Genomic DNA, 19,980 nt, shown 5'->3' on the forward strand with positions numbered 1-19,980 from the left:
TCTCCTTTTTTTCTTTTTTTCTTTTTTTTTTTTTTGGAAAGCAGACAGCACTCTGTTTGAGGTTTTATGGAATTCTATTGCACTTTGCTTGGACTTCAGTTCCTAAAGTCCCTTTACCTGCTCATGGTGACGTTCATTTTGCTTTGAATAGAAGTACTGAACCCTATTGATCAGAGTGGCATTTGGGTCTGTCTTAGGATTTGTAAATAAATACTGTAAAATAGATGGCTAAACAAATACTCGAAACTTCTTTATTACAAGAAATAACATATAAAATTTGTTTCTGGTACTGAATGTAGTAAGGAGTAAGGATAAACCTCCACCTTTGCAAAACCTTTCTATTAAAATAGCAAATGTTAGCATATGTAAGGAGGTTGAAGTGTTTTGTTAATGAGGCTGCAGATGGAATCATAAAGTTTTGCAAGCACACCAGAAGTAGATGCAAGTTTAGGAACACCCTCAGCACAGTCTTATAATTGCGAGCCAGTGAAGGACATAGTCAAGTAAAAGCACACAGATTTGTAGTTATACTGCAGACTCTTTTATATATCTGTGAAAAGTATTCTCAGAAGAGAATATATGCTAAAAACTGTTTTACACTCTTTTCCTAGAGTTTCAGACTCTGAGGAGTTAATTTGAGTAGAATGTCAGATGCTGAGTAAGATGCCATTCCTTCTTATATCCACAACCTCTTACTTAAGTATACTTGTGGATTTGAGTAGGGATTAATAGAGTGATTAGGGGTTTGAGTTTTTTTCTTCAGATTAGCCCTGCAGTTTTGTTAGGGCTGGCATTTGGTTTGCACAAAACCAGGCACAATGTCAATGTTTTTAAAGCTTCCCACTGGTAAAATTAAGACTCAACTTACAGTGGCAGGATCTGCATATTTTTATCTCTTAATAAAAAAAGTATTTTTCACCTGTTTCTGTTGTTTTAGAGTGGAAGATAACAATTCCTGTGATAAAAGCAAAATCTGAAAAGGACTTTGGAAATAAGTAGGCCCTTTTCATGCAAAACCAGATAATACTGAATATTCTTCTTATTGTTATTTACCTTGAGAGTAAGTCTGTTATCCAAGTCTGAAGAATTTAGACTGATAGGAGTTGTCACTGATCCGTGGTTTATAGGGTTGGGTCTTGAGAGTTGAAAAAAGCTATAGAAAAACTGAAATGAATAACCAAGTTTTAGTGCCCTCACTTTGTGCTGTTATGTGGCAGTGATGCTGTAAGGATTTATCTGTGATGTTTGGAGGATGCGTTTCATTTATAGGTGTGTGTGTTTATGTTTTTAACACATTAAATGAATATCGGAGTGTAGTTTATGTTTTTAACAGATTAAATGAATATCGGAGTGTAGTTTATGTTTTTAACACATTAAATGAATATCGGAGTGTATGATTTTCTGCTCAAAGAATGTCAGTGAAGTTGTTGAGTTGGTATTTCTACTTCAGCAAAAATAATGTAGGCATTCAGGTGCAAGGTTTTTAATACTGGACATACAAACAAGAGTATAGTGATTGAGTTTTACTAGGTTGACAGCAGCACTGAAGGTCCTTGTGACTTCAGAATTTTCTGACCCATGAAATCTCCATTTTCCTTCTGCTGGTAATGTTATCTTGAACTACAGAGGACTGAAAAATGTATCTTGTGTGACCCAACACATTGATAATCTACCTACAAATGGGAAGCTATTTTGGGCTTATTGCTAAAAATGTGTTTGATATTACTAAATATAAGGGAAGGGCTTAAATTGCATTCCTAAACAAATGTTCTGTTAACACAATTCCCGAAGACAACAGCTGATACAGGTACAAATGAGATCTGCTGTATTTTTCTTCAAAATGCTGATTTTGCATGCTTGGCCATTAAATATTGCCAGTGACCAGAAATCAAGACTTTGCTCTGTAACTGGTGCTTGTGCCTGTTTGAAGGAGATAAATGTCAGTGAGGAATTTGGAAGAGTTACTTCTAAAAATGGTAAACATCCAAGATTCCTGAAAACAAGCCTGTAACGCACACACTCATGCCAGCATGCCGATTTTACAGCTCTGTCCAGAGCACAGAAGGAAGATAAATCACGGCCATCCCCCTCTCATTTTTGAAATGGTTCAACCCTGGGGTTTAGCTGAAGGACTTAAGAAGTTTTTGAAGTGCAAATAGACTGGTGAAGGGTAAACCTTTTCAGAGTTTCATTTAGATGGATATTTTTTTTTTTCTATGTGGATTTCTGGCACCAGCTGAGATCTGGAAGGCCACGGGATTTTTTTGTTTTTGATCAATCAAGCAAGCAGAACTTGCCATGGGGGTGTACATTCTCTGCATACATATTGATCCCATTGTGTTTAAAAGTAGTTAATTTAATCGGGCCTTTTTGAAACCTTCCCCAGTAAGACTTGCATTAATGGAGCTGTCATTTCAAGGTCATGTTTCAGTGTCAATAACTTGATGGCAATGACAGAAGTTACCTGTAAGTTTAATGTCAATATTTCAGTTATTCCATGTTAAAATGGTGTTGAATGAGAACTCATTTTACATACATGCATGTAAAAATATGCAGTTTCAATTGAAAAATGTTGCTTTCATTAAATGGGAGATTTTCAAAGCAGTTTGGTGTTACTGAACACATTAATGCCAACAGTTGTGTCACTATTCGTTGCTGTTTGGATCAGTACCCTTGGCCTGCCATGTTGTGCGGGGAGTTTGACTCCAATAACCTATTTTACGTCTTGTCTCCTATAGCAAAACGGTTGTAATGTCAGAGTTTTTTTTCAGGGCTCTTTCTAGTAGTTTTGACCTTTTACCTCACACTTTGTCTTGTTTAAAAGCAGCAGCGTGCAGAAGATGGATTGCATATTAACCATAAACACGTCTCCCTACTGCGATAAATATTTGGAGATGTAACATGTAAGGATGGTCTGTATGAGAAGATGCCCGTTTGAGAGCAGAATATAGGTTTTATAAGGCAGAATACAGTTTTCTACTTTCTGTTCCATATCTGAAGTCAAGATTTTCAAGTGTTTCAGATGAAAGCATTATACAATTTCCAAGAATTTTCCTTGTGAGGAACCTAACTGTAGACCTACTTATTTGCTTCTTTGCTTAGATGGTGTTAGAAGGAGCTTCAGAAAGTTATCCCAGACATCTTGACACTCAAAGTACAATAGAGTAGCTGGTGAAAATTGGATTCAGATACCATGGCAGAATGTGCCTGTAAATCTCCCAGACTTGGTTTTCTCGTTACTTTTCTTCTTGGTAGTCGTAGCATGCCTTGAGCCCTGCTGCTCGAGTGGGGTTCCAGAGCGATGTGGACTTAACAGGCTGGGATGTGAGGTGGAAAGCAGTCTTGCATACAACTCTTTCAACTATGTACTAATAATTACCCTCTGTACACTTTCCTATGTGTCTTTTCCCCAGTTGAATGGGATTTTATGAAGGATTTCAGTGCCAGGTCTCTTGGTGGCTCAGAATCGGAGAGAAACTCTAAAGGTTGTGTGGGGTCCAGAGTTGGGATCCTTTTTAGGAAGGACCAGATTTGAGTGGTTGTTAGTTTTATTTCCATTTGTTGGAGGTCCAAAATGGTACTGCAGAGCATACTATGGGAAAATCACCTACATTTAAAATTAGTGTATATATACCTTACTTCTGTATTAACATTCTGGTGCTTTGATGTTAGATGCCTTATGTGAGTGTAATAGAAAGACTCCAGACTGGGATAAGGACCTAAAATCATAACTCATCACAAATTCTTTAGCCATCAGCTGAAGAAATGCATATTATGACTTCTGCCTGACTTTACACTGAACAGAAAACATTTGGTTAATAGGCTGCCTTTCTTGGGTTTTGTAACTCTAGCTTTTATGTCCATTAAACTCAAATGCTGTCAGACTCATGTACTGTAATGATGGTTATTTCCTGTAGCATTTGAAAGCTGAACGTGAGAGGTTATGTAAAGCTTTGCTGAGAGAGAAGGGAATTCTTTGCATCTCTCCACAGAGAAGGGATTCCCAGCATTTATGACAGCACTTTTCATAGAATCATAGAATAGTTAGGGTTGGAAAGGACCTTAAGATCATCAAGTTCCAACTCCCCATACTTTTGCGAGTATGTCTCTGGGAGATGCTAATATGACCTTTCCTTTGTTAAGTAAGAGACTTCTAGCATCACCCAGGACGCCTCCCTCTTCAACAAGTCCTGTTCCACCATAGAAAATGGATAGAGAATTTTGGGCATACTTCAAATCCATCAGTTTTTGCTTCTGTCTTATTTGGCATAGAGTGCAGATCTTCATTTAGAAACAGACATTGTTCTTAGTCAGGTATGTACGTGTTGGCTGGAGAATCTATCATTCTAATTCAGTTTTTGTTGTAAATGGTATGTGTTTAAACGTCAAAACACTGGGGGTTTGTTACTTGCAAATTACAGATTTATCAAGCAGCCATGACATTAAACTAATCTTACTCCGGTTACAATATGTGTTCATCAAGGGCACAGGCTTGCATAATGATTCTGAATTCCTGTAGAATTGAACTGAGCAACAGCTGGTCTGTAGGATGTGTAGATTTTAGCAAGGTAATGTTTGTGTTTTGGCTAAGGGCTTATGTGACATGCTGCTGAAACTGTCCTGAAGTGCCTTCTTCCTCCATTCAAGTCTGTAGGGATCCTGAGACAGCTCTTGTGTGAAATTTCTCTACTGGGCCTCTTGATTTTATCACAGGTACATTCTACAAAAATCTTCCATGGGTATTAAGAAAATAAAATAAAATAGGCCATCAACACCACTAACTACAGCTACAACACAGAGAATACTCTTTTTGGCCTTCAATTGTCTCAGATTCCTTCTCTCTGCAATTGTTTTCCCTCTTTTTTTCCCCCCCACTTGAGAGAGGTTTATGGTGCTGTGTTTGTCAGGATAACTGTGTCTTAGGGTTGAAGTTGTATTTCTCCCTGAGTTCCTAGAGGTGATGTTATCTTTTGTTCACTCAGCAGTATGGTCATTCTTAAGAGCATCTGTCACTTTAGGCATTGTAAGATGGATGAGTCTCAAGTGAGCCGCTGGTTGAAGCAAATGGTGAAAATAAGAAAAGACAAGGGGGTTGGGGAGTCTTCAGAGAGGACAGACAACAAGGAAGCACTGTTAGAAATCAAAAGTAAGCCAGGCGGCACTGGAAGAAAGAGCCAAGATGTTGGCAGATCCCACAGGTCTAGGAAATGAAGATTGTTGGCTGATGAATTCTGAAGAACTCGACAAAAATGCTGCTGATTGGTTTCCTACTTCATTTGAAAATAAGGGAGGACCAGAAGGAGATGATCTGAACATCAGATGAAGATAATTGTTTGATTATTTTTTTATCACATTCTGTTGTAAGGTCAGGACAAATTAATGCTGCCAGTCAGAAAAAGGGTTTGTGGTATTCTGTCTGTCTTAAAAATTATGTGAGAATCTGTCATTGTAAAACCAAACCGCTGTACCATCAGTTTAGCTTTTGGAAAAAAACAGTAAGCTTAAAATCCATGGCTACTTGTATTTCAGAAGGTACTTCATGTTTTTAAAAGAGGGAAGATTCACTACAATATCCCTGATTTAGTTGGAGTAATTGAGTCAGACATTTAACTGAAAGAAAGTGATGAAAAAAACCCTACACAAAACCCACAAGAAAACTCCCCCCAAGCCACTGACAAGCAAATCCATCCCCCTCCCAAGGAGAGCAAAGGTCTGTGTTTGCAAAAGCAGCCAGCTAAGGACAAAAGGCACTTACAGCCCCAGTGTGTGTCAAGGTTTGGGAAGGGTCCAGGAGGATCTTGGCTTGAAAAATTATTTTGTCACACTATTGGCATTGGTCCATAAGGGGAAGCACTGGTTGAAAGGTGAAGAAATTAAGATGATTAGAAGCTTTAAAGCTTCACAAATGGTAGAGTATCTCTCTTCTCAATGGATGTAAATAATAGATGAAAGACTGAGAGTGACAACAAAGGATCGGGGCCTTTAAGAGAATGCGTGCAGCCTGAATAGAGGTCTGTGGCCTAGGGCCAAAGGTCTTAGCTTTGAGTGTAATTAGAAGAAAATACAAAAATGTCATTACTAGCAGGTGAAATGTTCAGCACGTGTCCGAAAAAATAGCAATTTCAGAGCCAGGAGCTGTTGGAATTGGATTACTGACATTCTGCAATCGCTGAAGGCTCTGCAGAGCCCTACAGTTTGGTCAGAAGCTGCGTGCATTAACCTTGTTGGCCATCTGCGATGAAGTCACTGTTAGCATGGTGGGGATGCACAGCCCAAGGTAGCATCGCGGCTCCTTGGCAATAGAGTTGTTCAATGTCTTTGCTCACAACAAGCCTCTCCAAAAGCTTTGCTGGGTGAGAGGTGAGGGTTATAGCTGCTCTCTTCTAAAAGGCTGATTTTTATTATGAGGAGGAGGGGCAGGAAGCTTAAAAATATATTGTTTTTAGTTCGAAAACCTGGGTTTTGAATCCTAGCTCTACAGCTGAAAAAGAGTCATGTGTGTTGTGTGTTTAACAGCAGGCCCAGGTCTGTGGTCCCAGCTTTAAGCCTAAAATCCCATTTGTGAGCAACAGGGAAAATTCCTTTAAATCTTTTGGCAAAATATTGTCCATATCTATTGGGAAGCCAAACCAGCTTATGTGCCTAAGAAAGTCTTGTCGAAGTCCAGCCAATGATAACTTAATTTAAAGCTTTTCCTGATGATAATTACTGTTCTGTATAGCCGTAGGTATTTTAGAAGCCTGATGCTTGCCACACCATTGATGCCATTCTTTGGGGTATTTCAGGTGCATTCTCTTTTATAAACTGCAATTTTTATTAGAAATGTTTTCACTTAAATACCTTTCTAGGATGTCAGGCAGGAGAGCATCCCACTAATTCTGATTTCATTTTGAACATTGATCTCCATTTCAAGCGTAGATAACTGCTCACCCGTTCAGTTTGTTTCTTTTTAAACCAATAGGAAAATAATTGCTTCTACCTTATCATCTTTTTTTTTTTTAATGCTTCTGTGACAATTAATTTTCTCATGTTGTTGTGCTAAGTTCCTAATATTTCATCTGGCAGCTTCAGTGCAAAGCACGTGCAGATGATTCTGTGGCAGATTGTTCTTTACTTTGGGTAGAACGCAGAAAAGCAGCCATGCAGATTCAACCAAGTATTCCTATAAATAAAAGATGCTTTTTTAAGTTGTCAGCCCTCCTTTCCCCACCTCAGTTCAATTTTCACCCTAAACCAGGTTTAGATAGTCAGGTTTTCTTGGGTTGCTATAAGCTATATGCTGTCACAAGTAATTCTGATCTTTTTTCTCCTTTCTTATTTTTCAGGTGTTCAGGAGTTTTAAACAACTTCTCAGCAAGGCTCCTCAGACTCTTAGCTGCATCCTTTAATCATGACTGCATTTCAAATAGGTTAAAAGGAATCCAAGAAGGTACTTTACTTGCCTTTCCTAATAGACAATATATTGCATGTTTTTGTTCAGCATCTGTGCTTTCATTTGCATCATCTACATTTTAGGAACAGTGTGGACTGTAAATAATTGTCTTAGTTTTGCTTCAGGCATGTGCAATGTTTAGGTTCTGAAAAAAAATCTTGAAATCCAGTTCATATAATTAAACAGCCTTCACCAAAGAGGGCAGACTTGTGCTTCCATTTCTTTGTTACATATCTGCAGTGAGATCAACTTCATTATTTAATGACAGTTCTTTTGAAGCTGTAACAATTTTCATCTGCTGTTTTACTTAGAGCCGCTGCAAACACGTAAGCAGCTAGCTAAATAGCTGGTTTATGCACTTGGAGGATGGATGTTTGTTTGCTTGTTTGTCCTCTCAAAGGCTCTAAAACAAATGGCAAGAAGAATGCAGATCTTTGTAATGATTGGGATAGATTTGTGCTTCCAACTGAGATTCTCACACATCTTTTTTTCCTGACATCTTAAAGGGGAGGGGGAGCAGGCTTGCCTCAGTATACAATATTGGGCTCGCATAGTTTCTTGTTGCATTTAAATAGCCAGCGTACCCAGAAGGCTGAGGATCTATTCCTGCTTTATGACCTGTTGTATCCCTGGGGCAAGGGCAGCACAGAGCAGAGCAAGGGGGTCATGGCCACAGCCCAGGTTGAGTGGCGCTTGCGGGTTCCCAAAACCTGCCTGCAGGAACATTTTGCTTGGCAACATCTGGAACATTGTAGAGTCTGGAAGAGGGGGGGAACCTCTAGGATTTTGCTTTGCCAGGTGCTAGGAGGAAGCAACATTAGCCTTTTTGATGGGGGGGAGGCAGATTCTGTAGCCCTGAAGTTAGGCTAAACAATTGCAGAGGTCAAAGGACAGCTGAGTGCGGTCAATGAGACACCCTGGGGTGTATTTTGTTACTTAGTAAAAGGAGCAGCATCCTAAAACCCTAAAGGATTCTCTTGAAAATCTGTGTTGTGAAAAGGTTTTATGAGTCTGATGGCAAAAAGTGCTGATTTAGCTAAGGAATGCTTGCTTTTGTCTAAATGAAAGGCTAATCCTTACCAAATGTTGGCAGCTATTATAGTGCAGTCAATGTGGGTCTGAAAGGACAGTTAGAGTAGAAGTGTACTTTGAGATCCCAAATGTTTATCATTTTAATGGTTCTGTAACCAAAAAGATTTCTGAACTTTCACCTTTGATCCTAAAATTTATACTGTGAGCAAAATACTTGAAAAAGTAAGAAGTAAAAACCTTAACTTACAAATTAAAAGACTTTGTTCCTTAGGGAGCTGCGCCTGCCTGGTTATTCTATATCCCCTGGCAAATTCACTTTAGATATCAAGATACTGCCTAGTTTAAACTATAACTTCTTTTAATCTACTATTATTAATTGGTTGAAAAAAAAATGTGGGGATTTCCTGGTCTCCAGCAATATTTGCTGTTCTTGTTTTGGCACTCACAAATAATGTTAAAGAATAGGTTTTGATTAATTAATTCCTATAATTTGTTTGGCATTATCTTACTTCAAGGCGACAGCTTATTAACACTTAACATTTGTCATAGAAACAGATAAGAAATCAATGTCAGAGCCAAGACCTTGTAAATAACCCAAAAGGAAATGTAATAATGGCTGTCTTCACCAGAGAGGCGGTGGGGGAAGGACCAGGCATGTGGCAGAAAAGGTTCAGTGCTTTTTGTTTTCCTTTGGAAGGGGGGGTGGCTGCAAGACACAACCCGGGGCCTCGAACTCCTTGGCCCTCCTGTCTTACGCAAACACTCATTGTTGTGTTAGGAAGAAAAAGATCCTCGGGAGGCAGAGGTGCTGGTGTTTTTATAGCGACTAACCTGGTGTTTCATCGAGATCTTTAAGAGAACACTGTACAAGCAGTAAAAAAGAATAAATTGCATAATTTTAAAGGGGGGAAAAAGGAGCAAAGAAGTTAAGTAATTATTTTTTTCTTTTTTAATAAAAAAACATGCTTGCAAAATACAGCTCTCCAAAGAGTTTAATTTTTAAGCTCTTCAGAATTACTCTATGCAGGTGCTTAACATTGATTTATGTCAAGGTTAAGGCACCTTTAAACAAATAAAGTTGGGAATGGATAAACCTACTAAAATACAAATCGCCTATTAAACAGAGAAGATGTTTGCATAGCATTCAGGTTGCTACAAAACTGACACATGTCTTGAAACCCTCCCGATAACCCTTTCTAAACTCATCAGGAAATGATAGCATGTGTGTTTGAGGGGTACACAAGGGAGTGGCCAGATAGGATAGAGATGGAAGGTCAGACCTTAACTTTGACTTTCTAGGCTTCAACTTCATACTTTTGCAGTAAGGCAATAACAAATGAAGAAAGGATTTAGGTGGTTTATTTATCAATGAGGTTGGACTGGCCTTTGCTGTAGAAACTCAGAGATGTCTATTTTCAGCTTTATCCCTATAAATGATGAATATCACATTTTACATGTATATCTTTATGGAATTAAGGGCTATATAAAATGCATAATAAAAATGCTTAGAGGAATACATATTTGAGCTGTAATGCTTAATTTTGTTTATAACCCTAGAATTGAATTACTCAGCGTGTAAAATAGAAGTGTATGAATTATTAAGACTTTTTTTTCTCATCTACTGGAGGAAAATTCTTCTTTATTTATGAAGTGAATATTTATCAGGTTTGGGGTTTGTTTTGTGGTTTGGGGCTTTTTTTTCCATGTGTATTTTAGCCTACAGTGGGAATTTTGTGCATAGTATTTATATTCTACTCTGGCAGCAGTCAAAAAAAAGTGCTATAAGCACTAGTTTCTTGAATGCCAGTATTTACTGGAATTTTTCTATGCACGCCTTCAAGAATGCATAGAACCTGTGAATTTTCTATGTTACTGACTCACTAAAGCATAATAGCTTTGGGAATCAAGATTGCCTCTGCTAGCATGTTTATGTTGTGCATAGACTAGTTCAGCCTACAAACATCATTAAGACTTTTCCTTTTGGGAGCAAAGTCAAGAAGCATATCTAATGTCTTCAACAAATAATGTATTTTGTTATCACTTTTTTCTTCTTCCAAGACATAAAGATCCTATATACAATTTATTGTAGTGGGTCATGTGTTGCGTCACAGCACAAATATAAGCATTAGAAAGAGAAAATGGTTTTCTTCTGCTATTAAGTGTTAATAGTATGTAATCCTGAATTTTTGCATTTCTGTTTCAAGTAAAGATAAAGGTTTTTCTTTGCCAGACCTAAATGGCATTATAAAAATACCATTTGTGGATATTTATCTAACAAATACATATTGGGATTCCTAAGTATGTAGAAAAGGCAGCTTGAATGCCAAAGCTCTTCTTTTAAGATACATGCCTGGATGTGGTGTTAAAGTTTTGTCCTGCTGATTGCCTGTTTGTTGCAAATTTCATCTTAACTGAAATCTGGAATGTTGCAGAAGGCCCAGTAGTGATGCACATCTTTGATCTCAAACAGGGGTTGCCTCTGGTAATTTCGGAGATTCTGGACAGAGCTTTGTTTATTTTACTGAAGAATTTGTGGTATTCTGGGGAGGGAAGAAAGTGGAGTCAGCTTTGACACATGATGAACACGTGTAAAAGGAAGAACTCCACAAAACCCCTGCACTTTGAAGTTCATTTCCACCGAAATTAGATATGATAAATTTATCACTTTTTTGGAAATAAAAGTTCTATGAGCAGTTTAGACACTGCTTCCCAGCATCAGAGAAGCAAAGAATGTCCAAATGATGTTAGACTTGACATTACTTGTGGACTTAGCTGACTGTTCCAGTTTTGACTTCTGCAGGGCTTTCTTGTCCATTCAGTGCATTGCTTTTTGCATAGAAATGGCCACGAAAGCAACTGGCTTTATTCAGGGGTTGGGTTTATTTGGTCTCTGCATCAAGGGCTAAAAGTGACTGCAAAAGAATGATGTTAGATATGCCTCTCTATGGGAGCTTCAGGTAAGAAAATATTGTTTGTTCTTTCTAATACATATTCTGAGTTCAGAGGAGCAGGAATGTAATCATTTTGACCTGTCTAAAAATGGTGTTTTCAGAAGAGCTGTGCAGGAATGTGCTCCGAGTAAAGCTGGTGGACATTTTGTTACAACTTTTTTGCAAAAGAAGAGGGGCTTGGGGCTTGTTTCCACCTTAGATGGTTCCTTTTTAGGGCTGATGGTTTCCAACCCTCGTAAAAACCAAGGAGAACTCTCTTTCAGACTTGCTTTGTTTTCAGGCAGGGCTTTAGGGAGGAAAACATAGTCTTTTTGGAGAAGGTGAGGAACCAGCACCCCACTTAAACCTCTTCTATCCAAGTGTGTGTTAGGGAAGGTGAGTTGGATTGCTTAAGACAATCTTTGTCACTCCTTGATTTAATTTAACCTTTTAATTCAGAAATCTGTGTTAGGAATTTGTTTCATCATCTTCTTGGAGAGGGAAAGGAATAAAACTTGATGATACTTTTGGCTGGATTATGCACTTTACAGATGAAGCAGATGTGGGAAACACTGCACGTGAGGCTCTTGGGTGCAGGGTGTTATCTTTTGTGGTGTTGCAGACGTGCTCTGGCTGCAGAGGCTGTCTCTTTTTCGAGGTGGTAACCCTGAAATTACTTTTAGGTTGTGTATTTGAAGAACTGCTATGCTAGATCTCCAGATCTGCCAGCTTCAACAGAGGGGAAAGGATTGCTTACAGCAGAAGCTTACAAAGTCCTACTCCAGTGCTTTGTTTGTAGCCTATTATAGCTGTCACAAACCAGAACACGCACCAGATAATATGAATGCTGTGGAAAAAGAAAATACTGAGTGGATGTTCCTGAAGAATCAGGTCATCTCTGTTTGGAAAGTTTTAAGAGCCGATGTAATCTGTATTACCATTATGCCTATTACTCAGAAAGGTGTATTTTTAGTGGTGGCAGTTAGTACGTGTTGTTAGAATTAAGAATTTTCAGAGCAAGTAATGTCTCTGTAAGACAAATAGCAGCAATTAGTTTATGTTTTTTGGCAATAAAAATTTCTTTTGTCTCCCTTATTTAGTAACACTTTTACATGAAAAAAATAATCTAAAAAATAAATAATAAAAAAAAGGACATGGAAAACCACTTTTACTGCAGATACAGATACCTGGCATGATTTTTATTAAGGTTTTTCTGCTTAACAGTTGTACTGTGCAATCTGAAGTTGAAGTGTGTCAGAAGGGATTGCATTTTAGCTTCCATTTTCTGGATCTTAGTAGTAAATTTTTACACTGCTTTTCTGTCAAATAATGTCATCTTGATCAGCAGTCTTAAAAAATGTCAAGCAGTGTGTGTGTAAGTTCCTGTATGAATGGTAGCTGGTGCATGCAATAAATAAAAAGCACAAACTATGATGTTTAAAGCATGTATTTTTGCAGACTAATGGCCGAAAGATTTACAATAATTTACATACATCATTTACTAAGCCATAGTGCACAGTACTACTCCGTAGTCCTATTGAAGAGATAAACAACAGCAGGCAGGTGAATATGTGCCTACAGTATTGAGGTTTGAAGGCAGGTAAGTGGTGTAGAAAGTGTGTGCAGGAAAAAAATTAATAAGAATTACAAACATTTCAAACAAGTTGTGCAAACTCTGTGGCTGGAAAACACATAAATATTAGCTTCATACGGTGGTCTTCTTTAATCCAGTTATGTTGAAGAGTTAATATCAAGCTTTACTGATAAGATATTCAAAGGATGCTCGAGATTGTAGGTGAAGTGCTCAGCATCTTCGTAACCCAACCATATCTGCTTGATAGAGCTCATCATCCCTTCTGTTTCATGAGCAGTGCAAGTTGAAATATCATTATTAGTGTTCATATTCTGTCATTGTATGGCTCTTTTGAAATACTGGTAACTTTTCCTTTCTCCGGACAGATGCAATCCCTTACGGAAAAATATATAATTCATGAAAGTGAGGAGTTAGTGATAATTATCAGCATTAAAATTGTTGACAAATACGGACTTGTGTTTTGTATTTAGAAAGATGACAAGACTGTAATAGTTCTGAATAATTTGAACCAGTACTTACTTGATATAGTTGTTAGCTAACAGCTTACAATAAGGTCTGTGTGTTACCAGCAAAATATATATTGTCAGTGAATGACTGTACACTTATGAATACGAAAAGTATATAAAAGTAACAAGGTTTCAATAACTGTTAGATTTGGGAACAGATATCAATTTTGAATACATGATTTGGGGAACAAATTTGGGCTCAGAAAAACATTTCAGTAAGGAGTAAAATCCTACATGCAGTTATGGTCATTTAAATAGTCATTACACTAATTATTTATACACTACATTAGTTTTATCTGCTGTGTTACTAGCGGTGGTAGCTGAGAGGATTCAGATGTGTACCTTGCCTAATTGTGCTACAACCCCAAGTTGCTAGGAGAATAAATTATAATTCATGTCTGCAGCTAATTGCAAAATCAAAATTACGCAGCAAAATATGCCTTGATCCTAGAACTGGGATTAAGCACCATTACCAATTTGATTGTATTGCACCAGCATTGACAGTGTGGTTAGTAGTCCTATTGATTTAGGGCAGAGAGCATAAATGAGAAAAGCTATGTATAAGCATGCTCATTTCAAGGAAGCAGGCTGAGATTTTCAAAAGTGCTCCTTAGTGATTTGTTTGTGCCCCTTCTGCAATGAGTGTGTAAGCATCCAAGTACATATTCCTTTTAAATGTGTGAGTACATACGCCTTTTAAAGTAATGAAGTCTTCAATATTAGCAGAACTTCAAAATTAAAAGCTAGCTTCATAGGGTAATAACTTTTTTTTTTCCACCTGAAGGTTTTTCTATTGAAAGAAAAGAAAAAGAAAAAAAAAGAGAAAATGTAGCTCTCTTGTTGAAGGTGGATGATAATGTTCCATTCCCTATGTACATTGTGAAAGATCCCAGTAACAAAAAAATTTGCTCCATCTTCTACAAATTAACTTCAAAAACCCTGAAAAAAGGTCACAGTAACTCATCTGCTAATTTCATAGCATCATTTAAAAGGGCTCTAAAAGCCTTAGAGTCAGAATAGGCTAAATTGACATGATTAACTCTGGAAAGCTTCTATATTACAAAGGACATTGCATTTCTGGCAACTGAATTTTCATTAATTCTTCTACTCTTCTATAGCCTTCATGGTCAAATTCATTGTCATCTGACTTCCTGTCACTGTTCACAACCTTGTATCATTGACCTTTCCATGAAACAACAGGGGATGCAATGGGAGAAGACTAAGAAAGATATACATATATTTAATATTATAAACACAAAATATGGTTTATTTATGGTTTCTATTTAAGTTCCTTTTTCCACAGTAAGAAGACAGAGGAGAAATACTTAGGTAAATGGTATATTTGCAAAAGCTTGGAGGGTAAAAGAGGGTTGTGTAAACAGATGTGGGTGGATGAGAGTGTAAAAAAGACAGTAACAGTGTATGGGTGCATGCAATTGATGATAGAACATACAGTGCCTGTCTGTATGTGAGCATTTAAATGCATAAGACAGTCTTTACCCATGAAAATGAGCTGTGCATTTACAGTAGTTGTTAAAAGATGTTCTTGATTCCAAGTACCCCACCAAATGATATTGGTTAGTTTGCTTCATTAATGTTCCAGTGTCTTTATAGTACTTTTCCATGTAGTTTTACATATTCAGGAAGACATATGTTGCTTTAAATGCTTCTATCATAGCATCATTTATTCACAGAAATTAATTTTTGCATGGTGTGTAGTCACTGTATGAGTTCACGTGAATTAAGTAGTGAGTTCAGATGTCTTCTTTCATCTGCTTGTTTATTGATGAAATAGCATCAGATGAAGTTTGCCACATGCTTAATCCTTGAATCTTCTCAGTCCTCGCTAGAGGAGTGTGTTGAGCATCCCCAGTGCACTGACAGCACAAATTTTCCTCTCTCTGTGTGCCATGAGAGTTCAGCCAACCTGAAATGCAACATTTCTTATTTGAATGGGAGCCGTAACCTGGATAAGAGTAAATTCAGTGCAAGGTCTGTACTGTTCTTGTCACAAAGCTTCATGTGCAGAAATCTTGTGAAACAATTTGCAGCCCCAGTTTGGGGAGAAGGAAAACTGACTGTTGTTGGGTTTATGTAATTTGATTCTATCTACACAGACTTAACTTTAGAATACTGTTTTAAACCTTCAGCCTTACAAAAGATTGCATCTGAAGCTTGAGACATTTTTGTCAGAACATTTGAAAGATGAAGGAAAATGTGGGATGTTAGGCAATAAACCTAAGTGCTGAACTTGTAACTTAAAACTTCTGAGCTACCACTTCGTAAAACTTAACTCGCAGTAACACTGCACCTCACAATGTATTCTATCTTTGATTGCATCTGTAAACTCCTTTTTATATGTACAGTTCAGTGAATAATACTGTTAAAAAAAACCCTAAGGAGACATTCCAAATTTTAAGTAAAAGAGATGAGATTACATTTCAGTTTCCATTCTTGGTGGTTTTCCTTTTTCACCTGCAGTGTTAAATCACTGCTGATTTATACTCTGAAGCTGAAAACTCCCAAATCACTGACTTTTAATTTAAAACTGCAATTCAGACTCAATTTTTGCAGTATTTGGGGGTGATTTAAATTTCACAGTTTCATGCAAATTCAACTTACTAACACCATCCTGAATTCAGCTGTGAATTTTATCTTTAGTATGGTTATTGTTTTGTGAACTGTGCCTGAAGACAGTGGACATAGTCATGGGGTGGAAAGGATGGAGCAGTAAGGGCACAGCAGCCTCCATGTTAAGCACCGCTTGTGATTTCCTCTCTGTTTCACGTTGTGGGGTAACAGCTGCCCTATTGCACCATCCTGTGTGTGTAGCTCTGCTGTGTATCCATTTGTCTTTCTCTGTCCGTGGAATTGTCCAAATCACAGGTAATCTGATGCAGTACTCCAAGTACAAATACTATTCATTGAGCCATAAGAGGAAAATGTTGTCAGGAAAAAAAAGAAATCCTCGATTTTTCCCATTCTTCTGACACAGTGGTGGCAATATCAGACCGAAAGACTGGGTTCTAGCAATATTGGATGCTATCTATACTTTCTTCAAAATAAAATGAGAAATAAAAATGAAAAAAACTCCACTGTAAACAGAGTCAATACAAACTAACTATTTTTTCCTGAAAGACTTTGTGAATGAATTATTTATCTACTACTTGCTACAGAAGACTGTAAACTCTTTTACAGTCTAATTTGAATATTCTTAACCAAGACAAAAGCAGGGCGAGTATCTCAGGATCTTGAAAGGACTGTGGGGGGAAAAAAAGGGATCTTACAAAGGTTATGAGGTAAGGGATCTGGTAACGAGACTACCCTGCCTTGCACTCTTGTATTGAGTCACACATAATTCTTTCCCTATTGAATGCTGCAGTTAATGCTGGATATATATTTTTTACTTCAAAGTCTACACTTCTAATTAGTATACATATTTGTTATTGTCATCAATTGTCATCCTTTCTGCTGTATGCATGTTCATAACGCATCCTAATGATGCTCTAATGGGAAAAAATAATACTCTCAGAACATCAGTAAGAATGACGTAAATAATAGAAAATGCTAGCTGTGCCTGAAACAACCAGTTCCCAAACAATTCTGCAGCATAAATAGATGCCTGGTCTCTCTTTGCCTAAGATAACCCTTTGAGATACAGAAGCTGTGCTGAGCCTGGCAGGAACTTGCTTTTTGTTCCTTGTGAAGGAACTTGCTTTCTTTTCCTTTGAAGAGAAACTTTCCTGTGGGGTTAGGCCAGATCAGAAGCCAGATTATGTGTTTTGGAGAGCACAATTACATCATTAGGTTAAACACAAAGTAAGGACTTGATAGAGCTGACTTAATGGAGGGTGTTTGCATCAGATTCATCATTCGCTATCAGGTAATTGTGAAATTGCTTTAAGCCATAACAACAACACTCACCCCCTCCCTCATCCTCCTGTTCAGTTCCTCTCCTTTAAAGTCTCTGGGGTCATGACCTACCTGGAGGCCAAATATGCAGTGTCTGGTGTACTGAATGATCTGATTATGTTTTTACTAGCAAAGGCTTCAACTCAATGTGCAGTTCTAGGTCCCGAGAGCTATTGAGTAACAATCCACTTTTCAGAGGTTACTTTTTTGGGGTATGTGAAGGACCATAGTACCATTTTTCTAGACCATTTTACTATTACCAGTTACCATTTTTCTAGTGGGTAATGTCTATGGTACTTACACACTGCTGGACTTGGGCTCCTCTTGAACATCCAGTGTCATGTTTCTGCACAGATCTTTTGAAACCTGGATGACCGCCTGGGACAAGATTATTTGCTTGAGTTAACAACACTTCCTCCTAAGTTCAGCTTCTGGGGTTGAAAGAGTGATCAGAATTTCCCTGGGTCCTTCACTGCATGGTTAAGTGATGCAGTGCTAAAATCAACCATTTTTGAAATTTGGCTTTTATTACTTCCATTCATGTCTGCTTTGATGGAAGCTCCCAGTAATTGTAGGTTTTATTTGCTTAATGAATGCCCATATTTATTTTTGATGAAAACATATAGCAGTAATTCTGCCTCACTTGTGGTCAGGTTAGTGGAATTTTATTATTGCCTTTTTCACGTGTCTTTGTAAGGACCCAGACTGAGATGTGAGGGCTCCTTTTCAACTCTGTTGTAAGGCAGCTCTCAAGATCCAGCGAATATACCAGTGAATCCTTTAGCTCAGTGCTGGGCCACTGCAAAGAAGACTTGAAGTAGGTTTAGGACATCTGCTTTAAAGAAGCATAGCGGCAGTGGAGATGTGTTGGGTAGTAGTACATGATGCCTTAGTGTCTGCAGAGAAGTACCCTGAGAGTGACAGAGCCTGGAGGTGCATGTGATCTGAATATTAGGAAATTCTCCTCATTTCATGTTTTGCTGCAGGTTTTATTTTGAAATTACTCCATTTTAATTGCTTGTCTGTACTAAGATTTAAAGGAATGAAATAAAAATCTTTGGGCTGAATGGAATGGCAAAGATGGTAAGGTAAAGAGGGAAAGCCTGGAGAGTGGCTGTTGTCAAACTGAATCTCCTTCCTTGGCAAGAAGATGTGTGTGTACGGAGAACATACAACACCAAATCTTACTATACGTATGCACTCCACATAGTGTACATGGTAACATCCTGCAGACCATGTAATGCACATAGTAACATCCTGCAGAGTCCAATCCAAAGCAGAGTTCAAAAGGTTGTTAAGAGGAGTAGGCAAATTGTGAATTTCACTGCTACCCAGTGGTGCAGGTAGAAGGAAAGATGAGGGCTGGAATAAAGTATTACAGATGTACAAACTGCTCATCTCTGTGAATTTAACCAGCTCTGTGCTGAATTAGCTCCAGTTAGTGTGTGTAGATGTGGAAATAATTATGTACCCCCAAATCAAACCTCCTGCCTCTTAGAAACCTCTCAGTGCATGCAGGTATGCTCTGGCATAGTTTGGTGCAGCATGGACAAATAGAGAGGACAGTGGGTGTGAGGGTGAGAGCTGGGGTATCAGTGTTGACAGGAGACTGGGGAGGAGCTCCTCAATCAAGTCCAGCTCCATTTTTGCTCAGACACTGTGTTGGATAGTCTCAGTCGCACTCGGGACTGTCTGTCCAACATCCCCCCTGAGCTCACAGATGCTGTCACATGTACAGAGGTTTAGGGAAACCTTGTCTTAATTTCACTCTACAAAGTAACAGGGGTTTATTTGTTTATTTTTACCACGTGGCCTCATAGAGGAATTTAGGGTAGACATATTATTTGGATAACTTCTTTTAACAATGAGCATTGATGTAGTTACATTAAATCACTGGTTTTGGTCACATTTAAATGTAGATAATGGCAGGATCATGGATTAACAACAGAAATGGGAGCGGGGGGATTGCTCTTTTTTTTCTTTTTCTTTTTTTCCTGCCGTTCTGATTTCACCAACTTCCTTTTCCTTCAGACCCTTTGCTGCCTCCTCATCCCCACTCCACACACATTAACATGTTTAAACCTCATTATGCTGCTGCTGCCTCCTGTGCTGCTGCTTCTGTGGTGCACTCACTGGGATCTGCCTCACATTTACATTGGGAGGAGGAAAACTAAGCCCTTCCTAATTGCACCAGGCATTTAGAGGTAGAACCAAAAGCAGAAACGCTAAAGCATCAATACTTTGAATTAGTATTTTTGGGCAGGATGGATCAGGATGACACAACTCAAACAGGCCAGCTCCTGTCCCCTGTCAAAGGAGAGCCTCCTGCTCCCCCCTGCCCCTGCTCTGCCCTTCTTAGCTCCCTTTAACTCCAAATGTGGCTCAGCTGCCCTAATGGCCTCGGGCCGTGTTAGGAAATCAGTGTTGGCTCCCTGATGTCTCCAGGGCTCCCAGCGTCCCTTGGCACAGCCCAGCAGGGCCCCAGCTCTGTGGTACCTCTGCCTGACCTGTCTTGCACAAGCGTATCCCCAACAAACCTTCCTCCTGATCTGCTTCTATGCCAGTTTCTAAGCT

At 38.4% G+C, this 19,980-nt stretch overlaps 1 protein-coding gene across 9 annotated transcripts in view; it reads left to right on the forward strand.

The window, feature by feature from the left end:
* The window catches only part of GREB1L (GREB1 like retinoic acid receptor coactivator), a 140,153-nt gene that overhangs the window by 58,168 nt on the left and 62,005 nt on the right, over nt 1-19,980 (forward strand). For 8 of the 9 annotated variants that reach the window (XM_061360465.1, XM_061360469.1, XM_061360468.1 and 5 more), the window contains exon 2: nt 7,326-7,429. The gene's annotated coding sequence lies outside the window, so the exon portion shown is untranslated. Of the gene's footprint in view, nt 1-4,189; nt 4,319-7,325; nt 7,430-19,980 lie in introns of those variants that run through there. The other variant, XM_061360466.1, reaches the window with a different exon arrangement.

This window comes from Neopsephotus bourkii, unplaced genomic scaffold, assembly GCF_033783945.1.
Source record: "Neopsephotus bourkii isolate Nb327-2 ecotype Australia unplaced genomic scaffold, CSIRO-AGI_Nbou_v1 NB_1027, whole genome shotgun sequence".
Taxonomy (NCBI): Eukaryota; Metazoa; Chordata; class Aves; order Psittaciformes; family Psittacidae; genus Neopsephotus; species Neopsephotus bourkii.